At 35.9% G+C, this 24,859-nt stretch overlaps 1 non-coding gene across 1 annotated transcript; it reads left to right on the forward strand.

The window, feature by feature from the left end:
- The first annotated feature begins 23,614 nt into the window (after positions 1-23,614).
- On the forward strand, positions 23,615-23,721 carry LOC141716328 (small nucleolar RNA R71). Its single transcript, XR_012573041.1, has one exon. It is a non-coding gene; the product is annotated as a small nucleolar RNA R71 (small nucleolar RNA).
- The last annotated feature ends 1,138 nt before the right edge of the window (positions 23,722-24,859 follow it).

The raw sequence follows: 24,859 nt of genomic DNA on the forward strand, positions 1-24,859 counted from the left end.
TGAGGGGTTCATAAATAAGCACACTCAAAATTTATAGTATCGAACGATGAACAATGAAGCTAAATATGAAGCCCTGATAGCCGGACTTAGTTTGACTAGAAGCAAGAGGGTCAAGAATGCCAAAACATGTAGAGACTTGAGGTCGGTAGTCTCTTAAGTAAATGAAAAATTTAAGGTTGAAGAGGAGACAATGGCTAAATATGAGAATCATGTATAAGGAATGATGACTTAGTTTAATGAATAACATGTTGATAACATACCAATAGAGGAGAACTTGAAGGTCGATGCTTATACATGTTTGATTCATCAGAAATTAGGAATATATTAGGAAGTTGCACCTCAATAATCTAGCTTTAATGCCAAAGCTTATGGCACCAACTGGGCTACGGAGTTGTTGGATAGACCCCATCAAAGCTGACCTTGAAATTGATTAGTCACGAATAATGCCATAGAGGCAAAAAAGCTATATATATGAGAATCAAAGCTAGATTAGGAGTGATTGACTCAAGAGGAAGTACACAAAGAATATAGACAACGGTTGGGGGCAAGGCCCCCATTCATAAGGTAACTCGTTTGAGATTTTATTGTCTAGATATGATGGTTGGTGCCAAAAGCTACGTGATGAAGTATTATCGATGCGAGAGGAATATACCCAAATACAGGCAACTTCCACATATTCCAATGTCCATAGGTTCCCTCATATCTTTTTCTATGAGGAAAATTAATATATTAGAGTTATTTCCCAAGGCCACTAATTGAAGGAAATTCCTCAGAGTATCTATTGATTAATTTACAAGGTGGATTGAGGCCAAACCATTAGTCACGATAACCACACATAAGTGGCACAATTCTTTGGGAGAATGTGATGTGTACAATGTGATTCCAAAAATCCAGGTGAATGGACGACAATCCAATAATAAAGACTCCTAGAAGTATTTTCAATACAATAATATTGAGCTATGTTTTACTTTCGTTGATCATCACTCAAAAAATAGAGAAGCCAAAGTAGTCTACTTGTTTATGCACGAAAGATAAAAGCGCAAGTTCGCCCCCGATTGAGAAAGGGTTGTATCATGTTAGGAGTGTGTTGCGATAAGATTCCTGTAAGCTCAAAATTCCATAAAGAGATGAACTACTAAGAATGTGGAATGCTACAAGCCTTAAGGTTTGTTGTTGTGATTCACTACAAGGAAAATCTTATCTTCTAGAAATATGAATGAAGGAATTAAAAGCTCGTCGGCCCCAATAATACAGAATTCTAAGGGTTGAACCTTCAAAGGTGCACTTGGTGCCAAGTTAACATAAAATTTCGCATCCTCGGTAGAAATCCTAAAAACATACTTGTTGAGGGTTGGATATTATAAATCTTTTGTTGATGATCCTCTTCATGGGAACGTCAAACTCATATTTAAGTCTTGATGATGAAAAAATTTGACAGAGTCCTGTCTAAAGAGCATACATAGAAGTATAAGACGTCATCATAGATGTGTATAGAAGAGTTAAAAAAGAGTTATACGGAGCGGAGCTTTTAAGATTAAAGGGTTGGAACCCTAGAAAACCTAGTAGGCCCACATGACCAATACAAGAAACTTTGAATAAAAAAAACTCAAAACTTGAGTAAGAATCGAAGTTCCTAGCTCATAGCTATCATTGGTAACCCCTGAATGCAGGCATGAACTCCTTAAAAGTGTTAAAAATCCTTAAATGAAATATTTAAAGATTGGAAAACGTGGAGACAAAGAGCTCGAAAAAAGTTTTGATTAGATATATTGTGAGCATGAATCAGAGTAATGAGTATAACGACTCGTATATTTTTATATTATTTAAATGTGTAATTATTGCGTAATAATTAAATAAAAAGTTGTATATTGATTTTGACAGTTGTGCTTTATTTATTACTATTTATATGTGATTGTTGGATTGCGTGGATTATTCGTATAATTGTTTATTGAACCACATTATTTTTATTTCGCTTTTAAAAGTGGTTTTATGGTAAAATTATTTTCAAAAATTTTTGGATTGCCTCTAAATTTGTTTTTATGATTTCATAATTTCAATAATTATTTTTGGGATTTTATAAAATTTGGAAATCAATATTTCATTAGTTATTTTCTCCAAATGATTTTCTAATTGCATTTGTTTGTAAAATCAATATTTAATTCCAGAAAGCTTCAAAAATTACGAAACTCAAATTTTATTCAGTTTTTAATATTCTGAGAATTTTAAAATTATTTTAGAAATTTTTTCGGATTATTTTTACCAGCACGTTTGTTTCGTTAAATTATAAAATACGGATTGGTAGTTGATCCAAAAATGTTTTAAAAATTATGAAATTTGTAATCTGTTAATTTTGGGATATTTAGGAATTTTTAAAATTATTTCCGAATTATTTTGATGAATTCTTATATGTGGTATGTATCGTTAAAACTCGCAAAAGCGGTGATGGAAATGGGGCTTCGGGGATAAAAAGGATACGTGTTTTGATGCTTGGTTTGTTTTGGGACAAATGGCAACTATATTTTTTTTACAGCAAACATCAATCTCTCTGCATACTCTATTAATCCTCTCTCTCTCAAAAATTTCGTTTCTCTCTCGCTTCACCTCTCACTCTCTTCCTCTCTTAATCACCGTATCTCTGTTTTTCTTTGTTTTTCTTTACTGCACTCTTCCTCCCCCGTGCTTCCTTCTCCCGGTAATTTTTTGTGCCGCCTGTTTCTTTGTGCTTGTCGCCGTTTCTTTTCCATTTTCGGCCTCCTGTCGCCGCCGGTTCTCCGGTATGGTGGTGGTGGTGGGTGTTTGTGTTTGACTATGTGCACAGTGTGTGTAATTATGTGTGTGTATCATATGCTTATGTGTGTGTATCTTGTGCTTGTGTGTATGTTTCGTGTGTGTGTTTATGTGTATGTGTCGTGTGTGTGTAGTGTGTGCGCGAGTGTGGCGCGTCTGTGGGCTATTGGCAATGATGCTTCTGTTGTGTGATTTAGGTTTTGTTGGGCTGAATTTTGCAGTTGGGCTTGATTGTTATAATTTTTAAGTGTTATTTCCTATTTTCTGCAGGAATTAATTTGATCCAAGATTTCATAAAATAAATTATTCGTGCGGGGAAAATCGATTTTAATAATCGGCGAAGTTTATTTGGAAACCCGAAGAATTTTCGGGCACCAATAAATTTTGCCGCCGTCTGCGATGAATTTATAAGAGTGGACGGTGGACGGTGATGATTTGTATCTGAGTCCTAAATATTCTAAATAAATAAAATGATTTCTGTAAATTAATTTTGATGCGTAAATAAATATTTATGCGATGAGTGTATTGAATTGTGGATTGGTCTTGTTGGATTTGACGTCAAAGATGTTTCGACGGGTAGGTCTATAAATAGAGGAATCGTTGTCCGAATTTTCTGGAAATTATTTTTAAATACGAATTGAACCCTAATTGTTACGTGTATTATTATTATGTGTACAATATTATACGAATATGTACGAGTCGGGAATCGTTAAGGTTGAGTAATTGTCTGGCGAGGATATGTCAAGCATAACTAGTCATCTAACCTAGGATGTTTCGATTCTGTAGGTTCAAGTCGAAAGGACTCAGTAGTTAAAGTCGGTCTAAGGTCAAGCTAGTGTTTGTTGTAAAGCTTCACAAGGAAAGTACCCCTGAACAAATCTTTTACAGTTTAGTATATATGAATAAATGTTGATTTAATTTACGTACTGGAACAGAACGTTTTAAGTTACGTATCCCCCGTGTTTAAATATATTTTATTAACTTACGTTTTGGGGGAAAAGTGACTTCTGAAAATGCCTATCTCTAGATTGTGATTAAAATTGGAAAGGCTTTGGAAAGTGTGCTGTGATATAATTTTTTAAAAAAGAGAGGTATAATTGATTTTGAAAACTGGATAAAATGGATCAGATATTGGATGGTTATGTAAGAGGCTCGTAACAGCCCAACGGGTTTGCGTAAGAGGCTAAGTCGGTTGCGCGCCCTATTTCAACCGCTTAGTCCAACATGAGAGAGGCCTAGCTAGTCTCTGAGTTCCGGAACAGGTTTGTTGTGGGATAGACTGATCAGCTGTCCCTAGGATTCATCCAATTATATATCTGATTTTGGTTTAGTGGTTCCCGTAACGGAATAGATGATTTTGTGTTTCCTGTAATGGAATAGTGGATCTATAAATGAAAATAGCATGCTAAAATTGGACTATGGTATTCACACAACACACAACTGATGATACGATTTTATAGAGCATGCTAGTTGTTCATATCCAGTTTATACCCATTTTACTTGTTTTCATAAACGAGTTATGATTTCCGTTCCTATACTATTTTATATACACTGCTTTACTCGTTATTCATATAGTGGTACTGTTGAGCAATTGATTGCACATCCTTGCAACTTGTTTTATATTTATAGGTTGCAGATGTCTAGAAGACCAGTCAGACCAGGGCAGAATAGAACATCAAACCCCTCCGGTCCCGGCTCCTCTGATATATACATATACACACAAGAACACGAAGAACACACAAGCAAGAAATGTACAGTCATTTCAATTATATAGTAGACCTATTGACCAAAATAAAAAAAGGAAAATGATTCATACCTTTGGAGAAGATGAACAAGATGAATGGATTAGAAGTACGGAACGGTGGTGAGAATGCCAGAATTCGGTGACTAGAAGATAGAGGAGGCGAGTGTGAATCTTCTTTGAGAGAGAGAGTAAAAACAGTAAAGTGAAAAAGTGAAAGGACTTTTTGCTTGTATTTATAAGGGAAAAAGACGTGGGACAACTGTCACATCATATCAATCACGTCACCCATCACTCCCAAAAATAATGGTTGTTCAAAATTTGAGGTCGCGCCCTATTAGGAAGGCGCGCCATGTTTAATAAATGAAACTTGCACAAATTTTATAGAAGCCAGGGGTTGAAAATTCCAATCCCATTTTTATTAACATATGGAATTGGGGGTATTTGTTATGCCCAAAATTTGGTACAAGAATTATCCGGGTCAAAATCGGGTTAACTGGATGAAATTGGGATAAAGATACTACAATTAGAATTAGGGCTCGCGCTTTTTTTAAAGAGGAAAGGGCGCATCCCCGGGAAATGGTAATTGAGATTATCCTGAACATTATGGTGCACCCTAATGATACCATGATAGGGAAATCCCTAAATTCTTGGGAATTTAAGGGTGTGTCTTATATGAAAATGAGTGCCCCGATCTACACAAAGGTTGGGGCGTGCCCTCAAAGAGAAAACCTAGTTTTTGAGGGAACTTTAACATATTGCTTGGACGAATTCTTTGGACACAACAAGAGGGGAGAAGATTATTATTAGTAATATATTTATTGTAGATACTCTATTTAAGAACTCATTTCTGTAATGCAATCACAAAAAGGGAGTGTCTATGTCCAGATACCTCCAGAGGTATGTCTGGAAGGAAGGCCTTCTCCTGTAGTCAATGAGTGTCCTCATTGGGGATGTGGGGTAAATTTTGGTGTGTGCTTTGGGAGCTCTATCTCTATAGTCAACGGGTGTCCTCATTTGGAGACTTCGGAATATCCTGTATTTTACACCCAAAAGCTTGGGATCACTTATATTAGAATTTGGTAGGAACTCCTTATCCGAGGGATAAGGATACATCCAACATTTGGGGTGAACCATGTCTATACATGTGCCCGTGCACTAGAGAAACCACTGGTAGTGGAAGGGTTATCTAGCAATTTGATCTAGCAATTTTCTAGCATTTTTTTAGAATATAAAAGTGTAAAATATTTTAAATTTCATCTTTCCCCGAGTTTTTATTAGAAAATAAAAATTATAGTCCTTAATAATTTGATTAAATTGTACGAAATGTACCACTTAAAATAGCTTATCCTCAATAATTGTCTAGACTGTTGAGTGATGGTGTATCGCGTCTTGTTTATAATTTATTTTTTTCCTTTTTTTGATGATTCTGGTCATGACAAATATTTTGGATGTATCTGATGTCGGGTTAAATATATGTTGATATTTATTGTAATTTGTGTATGTCCTGTATCCATGGGTTGTCGGGTGTAGTTAAAAAATATAGGTATGTGTATTGTTGATGCTTGATATATGTATTTTAGAATTCGTGTGTGGTCGTGTTAATGTAAGATAGGCACAAGTTGTTTTCTTGTATATGGACCACTGTAACGTTATTTTAGTCATTGTGAAGTTTTGATTTGGTGATTTCAACCTTTTTTCAGACATTTATTTAATAATTCTTTTAAATTTCTATAAAAGAATTCATGCGATGTGATTCATATAAATATGTTTATTTAAATAATATATAAGGGATGGAATTAAATCATATAATTTAGTATGAGTTTTTATTCATATATTATATTTTAAAATATTAAAATAATTTTAAACATACATAGTTACCTAATCTTTTAGGATCTCTGAGATAAATATAATGTGATGATAGATTCGAATTCATATCGAACTCTATATTATCACAATTTTCAAAATACGAGGGTAAAATGATAATTTCAAATTAAATGTTTTCCCAAAAAGTCATATTGTAGTATTATATATATAATAGATAATAGATTCTAATTCATATCAAAATCTATAATATTATTATTGAGATTAAAATCAACTTCTTCAAGCAATTTAAATTCTAATTCATATTTGAGGTCTATATTTTTTTAATTGATATTGAAGTGAACTTATTTTACGATTTTATTTTTTATTAGTTAAATTCTAAAATAATCTTTAAAAATTCTATTATTTAAATTCTAAAACAATCTTTACTATAACAATCAATATAATTATTATTTAATCAAACACTAAAATAAATATTATAATATCTATTGTATATATATATTATATAATATATATATATATCATAAGAAAATAATGTGTTGCTCGGTATAATCGTCTCAAGATAAAATAAAATAATCTGCATTTTTATATATAGGCTGAAACAAAATCATAATATTATACGGGCTAAAATAGAATATGAAATAAACTAAATATAATTAGTTGGATTCGATTGATACAATGTGTTTCAGTTTAAGACAAAACAATAAATACTCTTTATTAAGCTAAAAAATAACATTATTGAACCAGGAAAAAAACAATAATCTAAATATTCATCGGGACTGTAAAAAGTATTAAGTATTAAAGTATTGAGCCAAAATAATATAAAATTAAAATCAAAATATTATTCGACTAGTTATAACAAAATCATATATAATAATAATAATAATTGGGGCTAAAAAACTATCATATTGATCGACGCTTAAAAATATTTAAATTAAACTAAAAATAATTAGTCGAATTTAGTTGGTGTAATGGGCATCGAATTGGAACACAATAATGTAAACAATTGACGAGATGTAACAAAATTAATATATGACTGAGCATTAATGAATATTATTTTTGTACCTAACATTGAAATATAAGTAAAATTATAACGTTCAGTGAGTAATATTGTTTATTTCAAATACCTTTTATTTAAAAAAATTATGAACATATATGTGTGTTTGTATGTTTATCACGATAATGTAAACTATTGATTCGAGATATAACAAAATTAATATATGACTGAGCATAAATGATTATTATTTTTGCAAACAACATTGAAATATAAGTAAATCTATACCGTTCAATCAGTAATATTGTCTGTTTCAAATACATGTTATTTAAAAACAATCATGAACATAACTGTGTGTTAGTATGTTTATCACGAAATCATATTATTCATAAATTTTAAACGAAAAAAATTAAGAATTTTATTCAAATAATTTTTTTAAAAAATATATAATATTAAAAAAAATTGTACATCGCACGAGATTTAAGCTAGTTTAAGTAAAACGTCAAAACATAATAAAATTTCGGTATCGATAATTTAAAATGTAATGTACGATTTCTAAAGTTATGAATGTCTCAATAGTTTAAAACAAAATTGGATGTATTAGTAAAATTCGAAATGAAAAATAAAATTATATATTAAAAAGCAAGGGTAGAGTATGAGTGTGTATCATTATTATAAAATAAAGATGAGTATTTGATTTCGATTTAATTTGTAAAATTATAAATTAAACATTAAGGCTGGTCGAGCAAAAAATATATGAGAAATATTAGCGGACAACTCGTCTCGACTCGAGTCGAGTTCGGATGAATATTAGTTTTTATTTGGTTATAAACTGCGACTCTGCTCGACTCACCTAATTTAAAAAAAAAACTCGGTTTAGATCGGATCGTACAAAAACCGGCTCGGATTTTATCATTTGTAGTTCAACGAACAATTCAATTGGCAGCTCAGTGACAAATTCATTGTATTTGTGCAGCATAACAGGATAAAACTTCCACTATTGTAAAACTGAATAGAAAAGAAAATTTTATTTTATAATAATGAAACACACTCAAAGACATGCAAACTGAATTAACAACAAGGATCTTAAGGTTAGAGAAAATTTTCTAAGATAATGGTTAACTTGAGTATATTATATTTGTTATTCCCTAACAATCTATCAACGGAATTATAGAAGGTGGGTTGAATGGAATTCTGGTTACTTTTTGAAACTTTGAAAACTTCTCACTAAAATATATATAACTTTGTTTGAATATGTTTGAGTGCGGATAAACAATAATAGTATTCAAGAACACAAAGTAAATAAATAGGAGTTAAAGAAACTTTCTGATGGATTATTATTTCCACCGGAGATATATATATTATGAAGATTACTCTGTGATGCTAATAGCACACAGCTGCTTACAAGTGTTTACAAACTCGAACTCTAGAGACTAAGGATATAACTTTCTTGCTCTGTTGTTCTAAATCAATATGTAATTCTTAATTTTTAAACACTTACTACTCTTGGTTTATATACCACCAAGATACATGTGAAGTAAGACAAAATATCAAACCTATCAGCTAGGTCCAATCACATGTTTCTTCATTTCTTTATCCAATGCAATACGTTTAGATACAACATCTTTGAACGTCCCTTTTTTGTATGGAAATAGAAATGTTTCATTTTCTTCTAACACTTGCAAATAGGCTGCCATATTTCTTTTGTATAGAATTAACCTATGTGACTGTCAAGTCACTGTCAAGTCCCTTTAAACTGCTATTTTGGTTGATCATCTGTTGAAGCTTCATGGGATTTATCCGTTGAGACTTCATCTGTCATCTAACTTGACTGGCTCATCCGTTGAAACTTGACTAGTTCATCTGTTGAAGATTTGTAGATTAGAAGTTGAAGTTGTTTCCATAGCACTTGATACTCTTTCATTTATACAAAATTACAAGGTATCTTATATTTACAATTAACCCTCCTATTTTGTATATCTTGCTAGTAGTGAACATGACTTAGAAATAACTAAAACTCTCAAACCCTCCAGCTATTCTAGTATACAGAATGTGTTACAAACTTATTCATTTAAGCTACTGTTTGCACAAAAACACGCAACTGTACGCGGTCATAAGTAGTATAAGATTAAGTTTAGTTTGTTCCCACAGAGATTGGTTTAATTTAGAATGTGCACTTATGCAACAATGTATTATTATTATTATTCACTGCCAAGACAAGTATCAATTTGAGTTTGATTATCTAAAAGTAATTATGCTAGAATGAATTAACTAAAAGATTAAAAATCAAGTTACTTATGTGAAATAAAACATGAAATTTCAACTTCATTAAATACTTCGTTCAGAGTTTATGCCTTTCATCATAGTATGTGACGAATATGATAACTAATCAGATAACACAAAATTAGTACACGCTATCTTTCAATATACGTATAATCTACCACTCAGCATCCACAAATTAGATAGAAGCTGGTAGACAACAATTATGTTTAGACTCTATATGTCTATAAGATTTGAAAACAAAATGGTTTAAGAGCAAGTTATCCATTGAGATCACATAAGGCATCATAAGATGATTAAAATTACACTACGAATCACGCATGTTAAAACATCCATAAACTTGTGCTAGCATGGCAAGTTCTAAATCCATATATCCACTTTCGCATTCAATAGAGATTAAAAATACAAGTTAGATGTTATCTACGCATCCAAGAAGATTAAGCACAACCATACTAGGAAATCAATAATTAATCACACACCGAAAACTTTAAGGCAGTCAACTACTAAACTCCATAAATAAATCTGTTAGTATCCCATGATAATGATTAGTTCATAATTGAACGGCTCGTCATCATGGGTTCCAAAGAAAACATGATAGTAAAAAAGTTATGTATACTACAAGAGAGTATTAAAGTATTAAGGTTTATAAACAAATCTGAAACGAGCATCCAAAGTATCGCCTAATTAGAAAAATACAAAAATAAGATGTGGAACTAGATCTTCTTCTTCTTAGCCGTCTTGTGCTCTCCACTTGTTGTTCTCCCTTATGTTCTCCTTTTCTTTCTGTTTTTTTCTTCTAATTGATATCTTCTAGTATTTATACTTCCAGATTACTTTGACCGCACGAAACTTCCAACCAGAATCAAAATAGGATTTATGTCTGCACGACCTAGTGCGGGCGTTCCAGGATGGAGCGCGGGCTATACCTTAACCTCAACCTCAACCCATTTAGACACATAATCTACTGCCAGGAGAATATATTGATTGTTGCACGATGATATGAATGGTCATATGAATCTATTCCCCACATATCAAAAATCTCAACTTCAAGAAGCACGTTAAGAGGCATCTCGTCCCTCTTAGACATATTCCCAACCCGTTGACAGCGATCACATCTCAACATAAACTGATGAGCATCATTAAACAAAGTTGGCCAGAAAAATCCCGCCTGAAGGATACGGGCAGCGGTCTTCTCTTCACCATAATGACCACCACACGCAGTGGCATGAAAATCTCGCAAAATACCCTTTGTTTCACTATACAAAATGCACCTCCTGATTATCTGATCTGCCCCTTATCTGATCAAAAACGGCTCATCCCATCGATACCACTTCACTTCATATAAAAACTTCTTCCTTTGAGCATAAAAAAATTCTGAGGGAATCACATTACTCACAAGATAGTACACAATATCTGCAAACCATGGTTCTTCTTCTTGCACCCCAAAAAGTTGCTCATCGGGAAAAGATTCGTTGATTAATATGTTATCTTGTGAAGCTTTACCATGATCTTCCAAACGTGATAGATGATCCGCTACCTGGTTATCCGTACCTTTCCTGTCTTTGATTTCCAACTCAAATTCCTGAAGCAAGAAAATCCATAGAATCAATCAGCGGTTTTGAATCTTTCTTCGAGACCAAATATTTAGTAGCTGCATGATCAGTCTACACCGTCACTTTTGTCCCAAACAAGTAAGATCTGAATTTCTCGAATTCGTAAACAACACCCAAAAGCCCCTTCTCCGCAGTAGTGTAATTCAGCTGAGCATCATTAAGGGTTTTACTGGCATACTAAACCATATAGAAAATATTCTTCTTTCTCTGACCGAGAACAGCTCCAACTGCATAGTCGCTAGCATCACACATCATCTCAAAAGGCTCACCCCAATCAGGTGTAGTAATAACAGGTGTTGTAGTCAACTTCTTTTTCAAAATCTCGAAAGCAGCTAAACATTCTTCATCAAATTTGAAGGGAACATCCTTCTCCAACAAATTGCACAAGGGTTTAGAAATTTTGGAGAAGTCTTCAATGAATCACCGATAAAAACCCGCATGACCAAGAAAACTGCGGATTCTTTTAACTGAGATTGGTGGAGGAAGATTTTCAATAGTCTCCACTTTCGCCCGATCCACTTCCAACCCTTTTTCTAGATACATTGTGCCCAAGAATGATACCTTGTTGCACCATAAAGTGACATTTTTCCCAGTTAAGCATCAAATTGATCTCAACGCACCTTTTCAGCACCAAGCTTAGATTATGCAAACACTCATCATATGAAGATCTTAAAATGGAAAAATCATCTATGAACACCTCCACATTTGTACCAATCGTGTCAGAGAATATCGCCATCATGCATCTCTGAAAAGTAGCAGGTGCACCATAGAGCCCGAAAGAAACTCGACGGAAAGCGAAAGTGCCAAAAGGACAAGTAAAAGTGGTATTCTCCTGATCTTCTGGGGCAATAAAAATCTGATTATAACCTGAGTACCCATCCAGAAGGCAATAATACTCATGACCAGCCAACCTATCAAGCATTTGATTGATGAATGGAAGCGGAAAATGATCTTTTTTGGTGGCTTTATTCAACTTTCGATAATCCATGTATACTCTCCACCCGGTGACTGTCCCAGTAGGGATAGGCTCATTCTTCTCATTAGCTACAGATGTAATGCCTCCTTTCTTAGGCACACACTGCACCGAGCTCACCCATGAACTGTATGAAATCGGATAAATGATCCCTGCATCCAGCCATTTAAGAATTTCTCTCTTCACCACCTCTTTCATGATAGGATTGAGTCTTCTTTGATGTTCAATGGTAGGTTTACTTCCTTCCTCGAGCAGAATTTTATGCATACAATAAGAAGGGCTGATTCCCTTGATATCTGTTATTAGTCCATCCGATGGCTGATTTGAACTCTCTCAGAAGTTGCAAAAGCTTGTCTTCATCACTACCTAACAGGTTAGATACAATAATAACAGGTAATGTAGATGTATCACCTAAAAATGCATACCTCAAGTGATTCGACAGTAGTTTGAGCTCAAGTGTGGGAGCTTCTTCAATAGATGGTTTAAGATGCTCCTCAGAATTTTTAAGCTCTGCTATTCCAAGGGACTCGAATGGCATATCCAACTTCCTCTTCCATGGAGATGCATTCAATAACTAAAGTTGTTCAGCTCCTTCTTTGTCTTTAATCTCAGATTCCCTTGTTAAGGCTCTCTCTAAAATTTCTGACCATATCAGTTGCTCCATCTCCGAATTCACTACCGAGTCGGCCAGTTCTACTTTATAGCACTTCTCTTCATCTGTTGGGAATTTCATTATATTGAACACATTAAAAGTGACATCTTGATCTTGAACCCTCATTGTAAGCTCTCATTTTTGCACATTGATAAAAGTTTGGCCTGTACCTTAGAATGGTCTTCCCAAGATAATAGGAATCTTCTTATCATCCTTAAAGTCTAGAATGACAAAATCAGTAGGAAAGATGAGTTTATCCACCTTAACCAAGACATCTTCCATTATACCTCTCGGATAAGTGATGGACCGATCAGCAAGTTGTAAGGAAATGTTTGTAGATTTTGGATCAGGCATCCCAAGTTGCATGAAGACAGATAATGGCATCAGATTGATACTAGCTCCCAAGTCGCACAAGCACTTGTCGAAAGATAACTTGCCAATAGTGCATGATATCGTGAAAACTTCCCGGATCTTTAAGTTTAGGAGGCAACTTCTATTGCAGCACCACACTGCACTCTTCCGTTAGAGCAACGGTTTCTAACTCCTCAAGTTTCAACTTTCGAGATAGAATACCCTTCATGAACTTAGCATAGCTCGGAATCTATTCTAGAGCTTCCGCAAAAGGTATGTTAATATGCAATTTCTTGAAAACCTCCAGAAACTTGGCAAACTGCTTGTCGATCTTCTGTTTCTGAAGTCTTTTTGGATATGGGGGAGGTAGATAGACCTGTTTCTTGCCTGTATTCTGCTCAGGAGTAGATTGTTCAGAAAATTTTTTATTTGTTTTCGCTTCGCAATCCTTCTAATCTGCTTTATCAAGATTTCTATTTTCTGGTTCAGGGGAGAGTGCGGGCGCGCTGACCTTTTTGCCCGTGCACTTCTTCATTTTGCTCAGCTACTGATTTTTGATGGTTAGCAACTTTTCTAGATCTCAAAGTGATTGCTTTCAATTGTTTTTTGACTTCCCTCTTGCCTGGGTTAGCCTCTGTATCACTATGAAGAGTTCCTTTTGGTCTATTCAGCAACGCTTTAGCAATTTGTCCTATTTGATTCTCCAAAGTTTTGATCGAAACCGCTTGGCTTTTACACATTAGCCTCAATTCTTCTAATTCAGATTTTTCATTAGCAGATTGACCAGCACTTCCATGAGCTTGTTGTTGCATTCCCTGTGGTTGAAATTGTTGCCTTGGTGCATACTGTTGTTGAAAACAAGAAAGGTTGAATGGCTTGGCTCCAAACTGCTGGTAAGGCTGTGGTGGATGTTGCAAACCCCTCTGATTATTTCTCCGTCTGAAATTAGGATAATTTCGGTTATTAGGATGATAAGTGGTGGGAACCAGTTTCCGTGGTCTCTGAAAATTGCTCACAAATTGTGCTGACTAACTAGTTATAGCACATTGATATGTCGCATATGCACCTGCACACAGCTCACAAACACTTGCTATCTTATGAACTCCATAGTTGGCCAGAGAATCCACTTTCATAGTCAACGCATTTAGCTGAGCTGCTATAGCCGTAGCTGTATCCACCTCCAGAATTTCTGTTACCTTGCCTTGTCGTAGTCTTTGAGTTGGGTTTTGATATTCATTAGAAGCCATCATTTTAATTAGCTCATAAGCTTCCTCATTGCAGTTATGGATAAAAAAACATATATTTCTTTAATGCGGGTATTTAATGTCAGGGTTTGAAAAGCCTCGAGCTTTAATGGTTGCGCTTGTGTTTCGTGGCTTGAATCTGCCCTCACAAGATTCCTACGTACCTCGCGTATGCCTGGGATCAAGCCAAAACGTAGTTCTTGGTGATGCATGCCCTCGGGGCTATGACAGCGAGAGCTCACCAAGGACGTAGTGACTTTCATGTCCTTCAAGGACTAAGTCTAAAATGTTGTTCCAGGTAATGGCCTTGTGGCTTGTAGGATACCTTCACGACTTTGTGACGTTTGAAGCTCTTGTCCAAAACGTTCTCCTGAAGTTGAAGGGGTAAGACACTTTATATAAACGTTGAGAGTCTAGGGATTATGATATAATTGGGTGACTTGATGGGCAAGTCCCCTTCTCAAACTGGACTTTGGAGTCCTAGAAAGCAGGAATTAGTTTCCTTCTGAATTTGGGTTGTTTGGAGGCTACTTCTTGTAGAAGTAGTTATTTATTTGAAAACATTTATTGGGCTGTTTAATTAGCCCCTTAATTAATTACAAATTTAATAAATAGTTAGGGTTTTAGGCCTCATTAATTGGGCATTCCTCTTTGACTAAATCAGGTCTAATTAATGCGATATTAACTCCGCAATTAGTGTTATTTTTATTCATTATCATTTGCCCCCCAACTTCTGGGAAACACACTTGATGTTTCGTAGAAGTTAAGTTATCTCTTACCCTATCTGGGTTATCGTTTTTAGCGTAAAGTATGGAGCGACCTACACATTTACAATGATTTATCTTATCCGAGACTTCATGATATTTTCTGGAATTTTCATAATTTTCCATACTCATATTCTTACCTTATTCCTAATTTTAGGAATTTTCTAGTATCTTCCCTTAATTTTTGGGGATTCTCTCGTACTCACATGTATTTAAATTTTCAGAAAGTTTTCCGTACTCGCAGATATTTTCTCTAAATTTTTATGATTTTTTTCCGTACCTCCGGGTATTTTTCATAATTTTTCCTAATATTTTAGGAATTTTTCTCTACCTCCGGGTATTTTTCATAATTTTTCCTAATATTTTAGAAATTGTTCCGTACCCCTGGGTATTTTTCATATTTTTCCTAATATTTTAGTAATTATTCCTCACCTCTGGGTATTTTTCCTAATATTTTAGGAATTTTTCCGTACCTCCGGATATTTTTCATATTTTTCCTAATATTTTAGGAATTTTTCCGCACCTCTAGGTATTTTTCCTAATATTTTAGAATTTTTCCGTACCTCTGGGTATTTTTTCCTAATATTTTAGGAATTTTTCCATACCTCCGGGTATTTTTTTTCTAATATTTTAGGAATTTTTCCGCACCTCTAGTGTATTTTTTTCCTTATATTTTAAGAATTTTTCCGTACCTCTGGGTATTTTTCACAATTAAATGTGTCAACTTTTAATCTCCAGGAGCCATCGTGCAAGGTTCGCAAAACTAGGGGTACTAAGTGGCAATTTGCCACTTTCCCCCACTCGACCAGAGTTCCCTCCTGGTCGATTGAAATTCGACCAGGATACATGTGCTTTTATATTTTTTTTCCTTTTTTTCTTTTTCTTTCCTCTTTTTTTTCTTTTCTTTTTTTTCTCTTTTTTTTCTCTTTTTTTTTTCTTTTTTTTCTTTTCTTTTTTTTCTTTTCTTTTTTTTTTCTTTTTTTTTTTTTTTTCTTTTTTTTTTCTTTTCTTTCCTTTTTTTCTTTTTTTTCTTTTTTCAGATCAGGAATTCGTACTCTTTTGACGTGAATTCTTGGTAGAATTTCGACCAGGATGCATCCTGGTCGAATTCGACTAGGACTCTCGTCGGATTATGGGTGATTTTGTCGCTCTGGTCGGATTGATTTTCGACCAGGATGCAGCCCCTTCCAACAAGGACTTTCGTCGGATTATGGGTGATTTTAACACTCCGGTCGAACTGATTTTCAACCAGGGATCCTGACCTCGTATACCAGGAATCCTCGTCTTTTAGACCAGGAACTCTGATTTACGGGTTACCAGCCTTTTAATGGCCATAACTTTTCGCTCTTTGCTCTGATTTGAGCATATAATATACCGAAACGAAGCTTATTACGAGCTCTAACTCATGATGGCATCTTCATATTTTTTTTGTTCCTTGATCCCTCAATTTTGACTGAAAGTGGCCTATACGAGCTTTCAATTAACGTGATGTCTACGAGCCTTATTTCTACTTAGTCCGACCAGGTGAGTTGTCCTACTTATATTCTCAATCATACTAAACCTCGAGGTTTAAGGTATGTCAAGTCTGAGTACCTTATTTTCTCAAAGTGCTTCCAAGTTTGTGGGATCCTTGTCCCAAATATGTTCATGTTTAGGATGACTCTTCGAAAATAGGTATTGTCTTTCCTTTCTGCCCAACTCGGGATTCCTTAAAACTTGTTTCAGATGCTCAACAATCCCGGTGTTGGCTTCATCAAATCTAAAGTATGTGTCATGTCTTCCTCGTTCTCCCTGGGATCAAAGACCTCAACCTTTGGAGTTGTTTGAGTGATTTATAATGGCATCACAACCTCAGCTTTATCATCCAGTAAGAATGGAATAACTTCTATCATTTGTTTGCAAGTGGCATGTCTGCCTAGTCATTTCTCGAGTATTCGTCCCTCTTTTAGTCCATCAAGGATTACTCAATTTCCTATGGAGCAGGATTTACTATCTCTCTTCTCACATCATTGATGTTGTACTGTCTTCTATCACCCATCACTAGGATTCGTGAGAGTTCATACCTTTATATCGCACTTTTCTGCGGAAATTGTGCCACTTGGATGCTGGTTATACAACCAAGGGTTTTAGCCTCAATCCTCTTTGTGTCAGGATCTACCTTCGGGAACTGGCTATGGGATTGTATCAAGAGTATCAAGAGTAAACGAGACATGGGAATTGGTTAATATCAATATCTTATAAGATTTCCTAACAACATGTGTGTGCTTCCGTACATCAAGTATACTTTCTTCTCGTAATATTTGGCATCAACCATCATCTTTAGCCAATAGAATTCTAACAAGTAATTTTTGAGTGTCGGCCCTGTACCCTGGACGTAACCCACGTTTCTTCTCATATATTCCTTTAATACCAACTCCATTTTTCGGGTTCTTGGGCATTTCAGGTAAGGAATCATGAACTACTTCTTGTATAAAGTCCTTGCAATTGGATTAAGCTTCAAAGCTTTTTCCAGCATTTTTCATGCTTCCATGGCATCATCGAGTCACTAACTAGTTTGAATCGAAACTTCTAGGCAATGAGTCCTCGCACATATCGGTGTTATCAGCTTTGTATTAGTTTTTGGGTCTTTGAGACTTAGAAGTAAAATCTTCTCGTATAATTCTGTATCTCTTGAGTTACGACCCTCATGCCTTCCTTCCTCAGGATGTAGAATTCATCATATCCAGTCATGACTTCACAAGTCTCTCATATCTTGTTGACTGAATCTATTGATTCTAAAACTCCAGCCTTCTGGTCCACTTATCTTTAATTTAGACAGCCTGGTTGAACCGTTCTTCAGTAAGGATTCAATCTCCTTTCGAGCTGAATTCAGCTTGACTACTTTTTTTTTTCTGGTGTCAGCCCTGCCCCCCGGGTGCTACTCATGGATGAACTTCTTTCGAGGTTAGTTCCGCTTCTAGGGTCCCAGGTATTCCGAGTATGAAATCACAAAGAATTTCTTACGTAACACCTCTCAACCAGAGGGTACCTAGGCGCTTTTCCAATGGCTTTCATGCCTCATATGCATTGGGCAATCACTAGTTTCTAGGTAAACCTTCATAAAATTAACCCGACAATTTTCCACACCTACTGTTGGTATCAACTTGGAATCCATGCTTCAGGTTCCGAAATTTATAAATCTCTATCATTGAATATGCAAACTCAAATAGGACATTATCCTTCATGATTTCCTCCACTAGGATGTAACTTTACTTAACATCCATTGAATTTATTCACGGCTTCGCCTGCCTCTTTCATACTTTGTTTCGAATTCCCTATTTACTTGAGAAATCTCCAACACCGAGTCTCCATAGACTTTGAGGGTTTCAACCCTCAAGGTTCGAGCTAAACCAAGTCTGACCATCGTGGCCTTATTTTCAACTTCGTCATTCGTTATTGAGAAATCCGATGTCGAGGTTAACTATATCATTAATCCTGTCATGAATTTGCAACACTTACTTTTGTTTTGAATGTTCCATAAAAATAGAGAACTAAATGGTACTTCAGAATTATATCTTTATCTTGTCCTACATGTTTCCTTGCCCTCATAGGGTATCTCATCCTGCCCCCCGACTTCTTGGTTGTCAATAGGATATTCAACCATGAAGTCGGTCAAATCTTGAACCTTAAATAATGTACATGTTTATACTAAATTTATCAGGCGCGGTTATCCACTTAAACCACCTTCCACCAGCCTCAGGGTTGTGCACTGTGCCCCCCGAGGCTAGTTTTGCACATTTGGAAATACAGTTTAACTTTCTCATGTCGTGGTCATGGCTAACACGAACTTCTCAATACTAGAGTTATTCACATAATTTTTCAATGTCCCAACATATGGGTTGCTGAACCTCCATGTCTTTTCTCATAGGGGAAAGTCTCAATTACACAATTGAGTTTTCCATGTATAAATTTAGTACTTCTTCTAGTGTTCCTGTTTTCTGCTTCTTCAATTTCTCAAAGATTACATGGCTTTCATCAATCCATAATGGGTCCTTTATTATCTTCAATACCGTGAAGGAGGGAAAACACTTGTCACTGGGTTCAGAGATGAACCTCTCCTAAATCGCACTCTTTAGTTTCTCTATGTTCTTAATAAAAGATGAGGGTTCCATAACTAGGAATCTTATTAACATGGCCTTGATTCCCCACTCAGAGATGTGGCCGAAAAATTTACAGATCCTACCTCGAAGGCACACATTGTAAGATTTAACATTACCTTATGGTGTATCAGCATTTCAAATTCCTCTTGGAGGTGTTTCATGTATTATGCCTAGTCTAGGCTCTTAATTTCATTATACCATAGACTCTCATGGTCTTTCAATAGAGATGCTCAAAAATTTTTACTTTCGAACCTTTGGTAGGTGGCATCTGGTTTCTCAAAATAAAAGCAGCAAAAAGATACATAATATTACAAAGTTAATGAGGAGTGGTACCTTAGAAATGTTGCCCTTATAATCAGCTTACTATTTTGTGGTTTCTCTCCTGCCAAGGGCAAGAATTCCTCTTCGTTTTCCTCAATGTACTCCGGTTACAAGTGGATAAGAATCATATCTGCTGTTGAATTTCCTCATTGTTCGTCGAACTTTCAGGAATTTCATGTCTTCTTTTGAGAGGACCTTCCCCCCACTCAATCGGGCCTTTAATCAGTGACAACATATCATAAAAGGCAAGTTGGGAATTAGCGATTCCCATTTTCCAAACATCTTTCACAGTTTTATATCATAGTGTGATGATCATCGGGTCTTCATGGGAGAATTTCAACCCTTTCAAATCAGAATCATCAAAATTATTGGAAATTTCCATTGTCGCTCCTTATGGTGTACTACCTTTCGGGCGCAAGATTTCATTGATTTTCTTAAAGTCCCAGCGATTATTAGTCTTCTAAAGATCATATTGACAATCAGCCCTCGGGGCTGCTTATTTTCCTCGAGTATCTTGATCTCCATTCTTATTCTTCATAATCTTTCATTTTATTATTTCTCCACCATTTTGGTGAACCTCTTTAGTATCCCTCCTCGGATTTATTACTTAATTGTATTCCTTAGCTAACGGCAATCGTCGATGTCCTCTATATGAAATCTCGGATATAAATTCGTGTTCCTCTTTTCAGGGTTGGTGCGTAGTGGCATCGGCCATCAATAGTCTACATCTTTTTTAATTTTCATCAACATGCGGCTTCTTGGAGTATTAAAATGTGCACACTTGGTTAATTTTGGTTCTCTATTATTCTTTCTTGAGGGAAAATCAAGGTCTCCATCAGGGATACTTATTCTTCTTATCACACTCTTGATCCTCCTTTAGCTTCTAGTTGTAATCTTACTCACCTCCTATCAGGGGTCAAATTCTTCTCCATGTTATTTATTTTCACCTCCCCGCTGTTGCAACCTATATCTGTTTTTCATATTGGTTTGGGCCAACGATAACTTAAAGTTAACATCCCAGGCTCCTTGTTGGACTATCACTGACATCCTATTACTCAAGTATATGTTGATCATGGGTTTTCTTTGAATCGGTCTAGGTCATACAAAGATTCTTTTTATCCTCGTTTCATGTTCTTGGGGATGCAGTGTGGCTCTTGCACTTTTGCACCATAATCGAGTCATGCCCCCCGGGGTTTAAGAAAATGTCACGTACTTTATAAAATCGTTCATCGGCTATTGTAATAGAGAGTTTGAAAACTTTCATACATGGTCATGCGGATTAATGAATCCATCATACGCCTAGATTGGGGTACCTTCAGCTTTCTTGAAATATATGTATTTTTAGTTTCTTTCGTAAAGAGATACGTTGGATTATTCAGGCCTTAAAGGGGCATTAAATCTTTGGGATCAACCCTTAGAATATCCGTCTTCCTTTTTCATGAAAGGTCGTTTAAACCAGCTATACCGGGGAATCAACCCTCGGGGTCCAGGCTTTCCAAATTTTGCAAGTAGACGAGTTTGTTGTTCCCTTTTCAGGTTTTTTTCCACCATTAAATCACGAGTTTGACGAGACGAAAATCTGATCTTCATCATCCTAAGCTTTCAGTCCTTGAGGCCTTCGAGGCAGTGGGACATCTTTCTTTGGTCGGTCACTTCATGGACGTCTACTTCTTGGAGTGGCATCCTTATCACTTCAGATTTCATCATCATCTGTACAGGGACTGAAATAATCACAAACTTGGTCATTGATGGGTTTCATCCTTGAACATAAGGGGGTGTACAGCCTTTGCAAAGTTGATGTTGAATTCTGCTTCCTTGGTCATAATCTTTAAATCCATATCCCAGATCATCCATGGTTTGGGAAAGGAGAACATTGGTAGATTTAAGGTCTCAACTACCATCTAAAATTGGGGATTCGACCCTTAAACTTAAGGATTCTATCTTCTGAACTTGGGGATCTTAAATCATCCCTTCGAGTTAAGATCCAGTTTTTGCATAATGCACCTCTAAACTTGTTAAATCTTGTTGATATGCTCTTCATGAGCTCGATTTTTTTCTTGCAATGGTTTGAGGAATCATTCTTTTGCACTCTCGAGACTGAGAACGTATTCCGAAAATGGGCTATTTGTTTGGTTGTCTCCTTCGTGGCTCGGTCACCTTATGGACGATCACTGTCTTAGATATTGGGACAAAAGAAATCTCTGACTCATTTACGAATGGGGTTCAGCCCTTGAAAATACCGGAGTTTTACTTCTAATGCAATTGACGCCGAAGTTCACTCTAATCAGGTGGGTTAGCTTCCTCCTAGAAGAAAACATAATTGTTAACATCTGAAATACAATTGGGGATTCATCCCTTGGTTTTCTACTCCTTGAGGTGGGGTATCGGTCCTTTGAATCAGCGTTCGGGTCAAAATAAATCCCATAATTATGGGACCGAATTCTTGATTTTGTGAATGAGAGTTGTGGTACTCCAATGATGGAAGCGACAACTTGAGTTGTAGCTGGTAGACCTTGATTGCTTCATGATTTCAGATCTTTTTGGGGTTTTCGGATGTGTACTTCATGAGCACAAATCCTCTTCTTTATGATTTGAGAATTCATCCTTTCACGTCTTCGGGGCTAAAAATGCCCTTTGACAACAGGTTCCTCAATCGGTTTCTTCTTGGGGTGATCTCCTTTTCATATGAACGATCACTATCCTCGATATGGGGATCATAGAAATCATAACTTCTTCCTTCAATAAGGTTTAGTCCTTACAAATACTGATGTCCGTACTCCTCATGTACTTGGTCTTGCGTTCTTCCTCAAAATTTTACATCCCATAATGTGGGTGATCATTCACCCTTGAGGCAAGCAAAATTATTAACATCTGAAATTCCGGTGCTCATTAGTGAGAGTACCATCTATAGTTTGGGACTATTCCCTTGATTCTTCATCCCCTAGAGTTGGAGACCATTCTTTGGATCAGTAGTTAGGTAATGGGGATCTCCATCCCTAAGAGATCACTTCCTCGGATATTGAGTTTTGACTGTGGTGAAATCTCAACAATGGATGCGACGTTGCATATTTCAGCAGGTGATTTCTCGGTGCTTCTTCGTGCTTTCATGGTTTTCAGTCTTCTTCCCACAGACGGCGCCAAATGTTATGGATAAAAAACATGTATTTCTTTAATGCGGGTATTTAATGTCAGGGTTTGATAAGATTCGAGCTTTAATGGATGCGCTTGTGTTTCGTGGCTTGAATGTGCCCTCATAAGATGCCTACATACCTCGGCGTATGCCTAGGATCAAGCCAAAACAGTAGTTCTTGGTAATGCATGCCCTCGGGGCTATGGCAGCGAGAGCTCACCAAGGACGTAGTGACTTTCATGTCCTTAAAGGACTAAGTCTAAAACATCGTTCCATGTAATGGCCTTGTGGCTTGTAGGATGCCTTCACGACGTTTGTGACGTATGAAGCTCTTGTCCAAAACTGTTCTGCTGAAGTTGAAGGGGTAAGACCCTTTATATAGACGTTGAGACTCTAGGAATTATGATAGAATTGGGTGACTTGATGGGCAAGTCCCCTTCTCAAACTGGAATTTGGAGTCCTAGAAAGCAATAATTAATTTCCTTCTGAATTTGGGTTGCTTGGAGGCTACTTCTTGTAGAAGTAGTTATTTATTTGAACACATGTATTGGGCTGTTTAAGTAGCCCCTTTATTAATTACGAATTTAATAAATAGTTAGGATTTTAGGCCTCATTAATTGGGCATTCCCCTTTGACCAAATCAGGTCTAATTAATGCGATATTAACTCCGTAATTAGGGTTATTTTTATTCCCTATCAATAGCTCTTAGCCCATAAGGCTCCACCTGATGCTGCATCTAGCATGGGTCTTGATTGTGCTCCCAACCCATTTTAGAAGCAATTGATTACTATCCAATCAGGCATTCCATGATGATGACACTTCCTAAGAATCTCCTTGTAGCGCTCCCAAGCTTCACATAAAGATTCTCCCGAATGTTGTGCAAATTGAGTAAGAGCATTCCTGATTGCAGCTATTTTTTCCATAGGAAAGAATTTAGTAAGAAATTTCTGAGCTAGATCCTCCCATGTCGCAATAGAACCTGGTGGTATAGAGTGCAACCAGCTCTTATCTTTATCCCTCAGAGAAAATGGGAAAGTCTCAGTTTCACGGCATCTTTCGAAACACCGTTGAACTTGAAGGTGTCGCAAATCTCGATGAAATCCCTAATGTGCATATTGGGATCTTTTGTTGGAGCACCCCAAACTGGACTAAATTCTGTACCATTTGAATCGTTCCAGGCTTTATTTCAAAGGTATTAGCTGCAATGGTTGCTCTGAAAATGCTAGACTGAATGTCATTGATTTTCGGTTGAGAATAATCCTTCAATGCTTTCGATTCTGCTGCTGGTTCTCCCATTACAATGATCATTTCCATTTCTACTTCTTCTAGTGTGTCCTTACGATATTGAGAACGTGTTCGCATACATGCTTGCTCTAATACCTGAAAGACACAAGCAAAGTAAAATTGGTAAGACAAATAATCCGAGTCAGTGAACTTTAACGGACCCTTGATGATAAGCACATAAACTAAATTTAACACCGATCCCCGACAGCGGCACCAAAAACTTGTTCGCACAAAAACACGCAAACGTACGTGGTCACAAATAGTATAAGATTAAGTTTAGTTCGTTCCCACAGGAGATTGGTTTAATTCAGAATGTGCACTTATGCAACAATGTATGATTATTATTCACTGCTAACACAAGTATCAATTTGAGTTTGATTATCTAAAAGTAATTAATCTAGAATGAATTAACTACGAGATTAAAAATCAAGTTATTTATGTGAAATAAAACATGGGATTCCAACTTTATTAAATACTTCGTTCAGAGTTTATGCCTTTCATCATAGTATGTGACGGTTATGATAACTAATCAGATAACACAAAATTAGTACACGCTATCTTTCAATATACGTATAACCTACCACTCAGCATCCAGAAATTAGATAGAAGTTGGCAGACACCAATTATGTTAAGGCTCTATATGTCTATAAGATTTGAAAACAAAACGGTTTAAGAGCAAGTTATTCAGTGAGATCACATAGGTCAACATAAGATAGTTAAAATTACACTACGAATCACGCATGTTAAAACATCCATAAACAT

This window comes from Apium graveolens, chromosome 3, assembly GCF_009905375.1.
Source record: "Apium graveolens cultivar Ventura chromosome 3, ASM990537v1, whole genome shotgun sequence".
Taxonomy (NCBI): Eukaryota; Viridiplantae; Streptophyta; class Magnoliopsida; order Apiales; family Apiaceae; genus Apium; species Apium graveolens.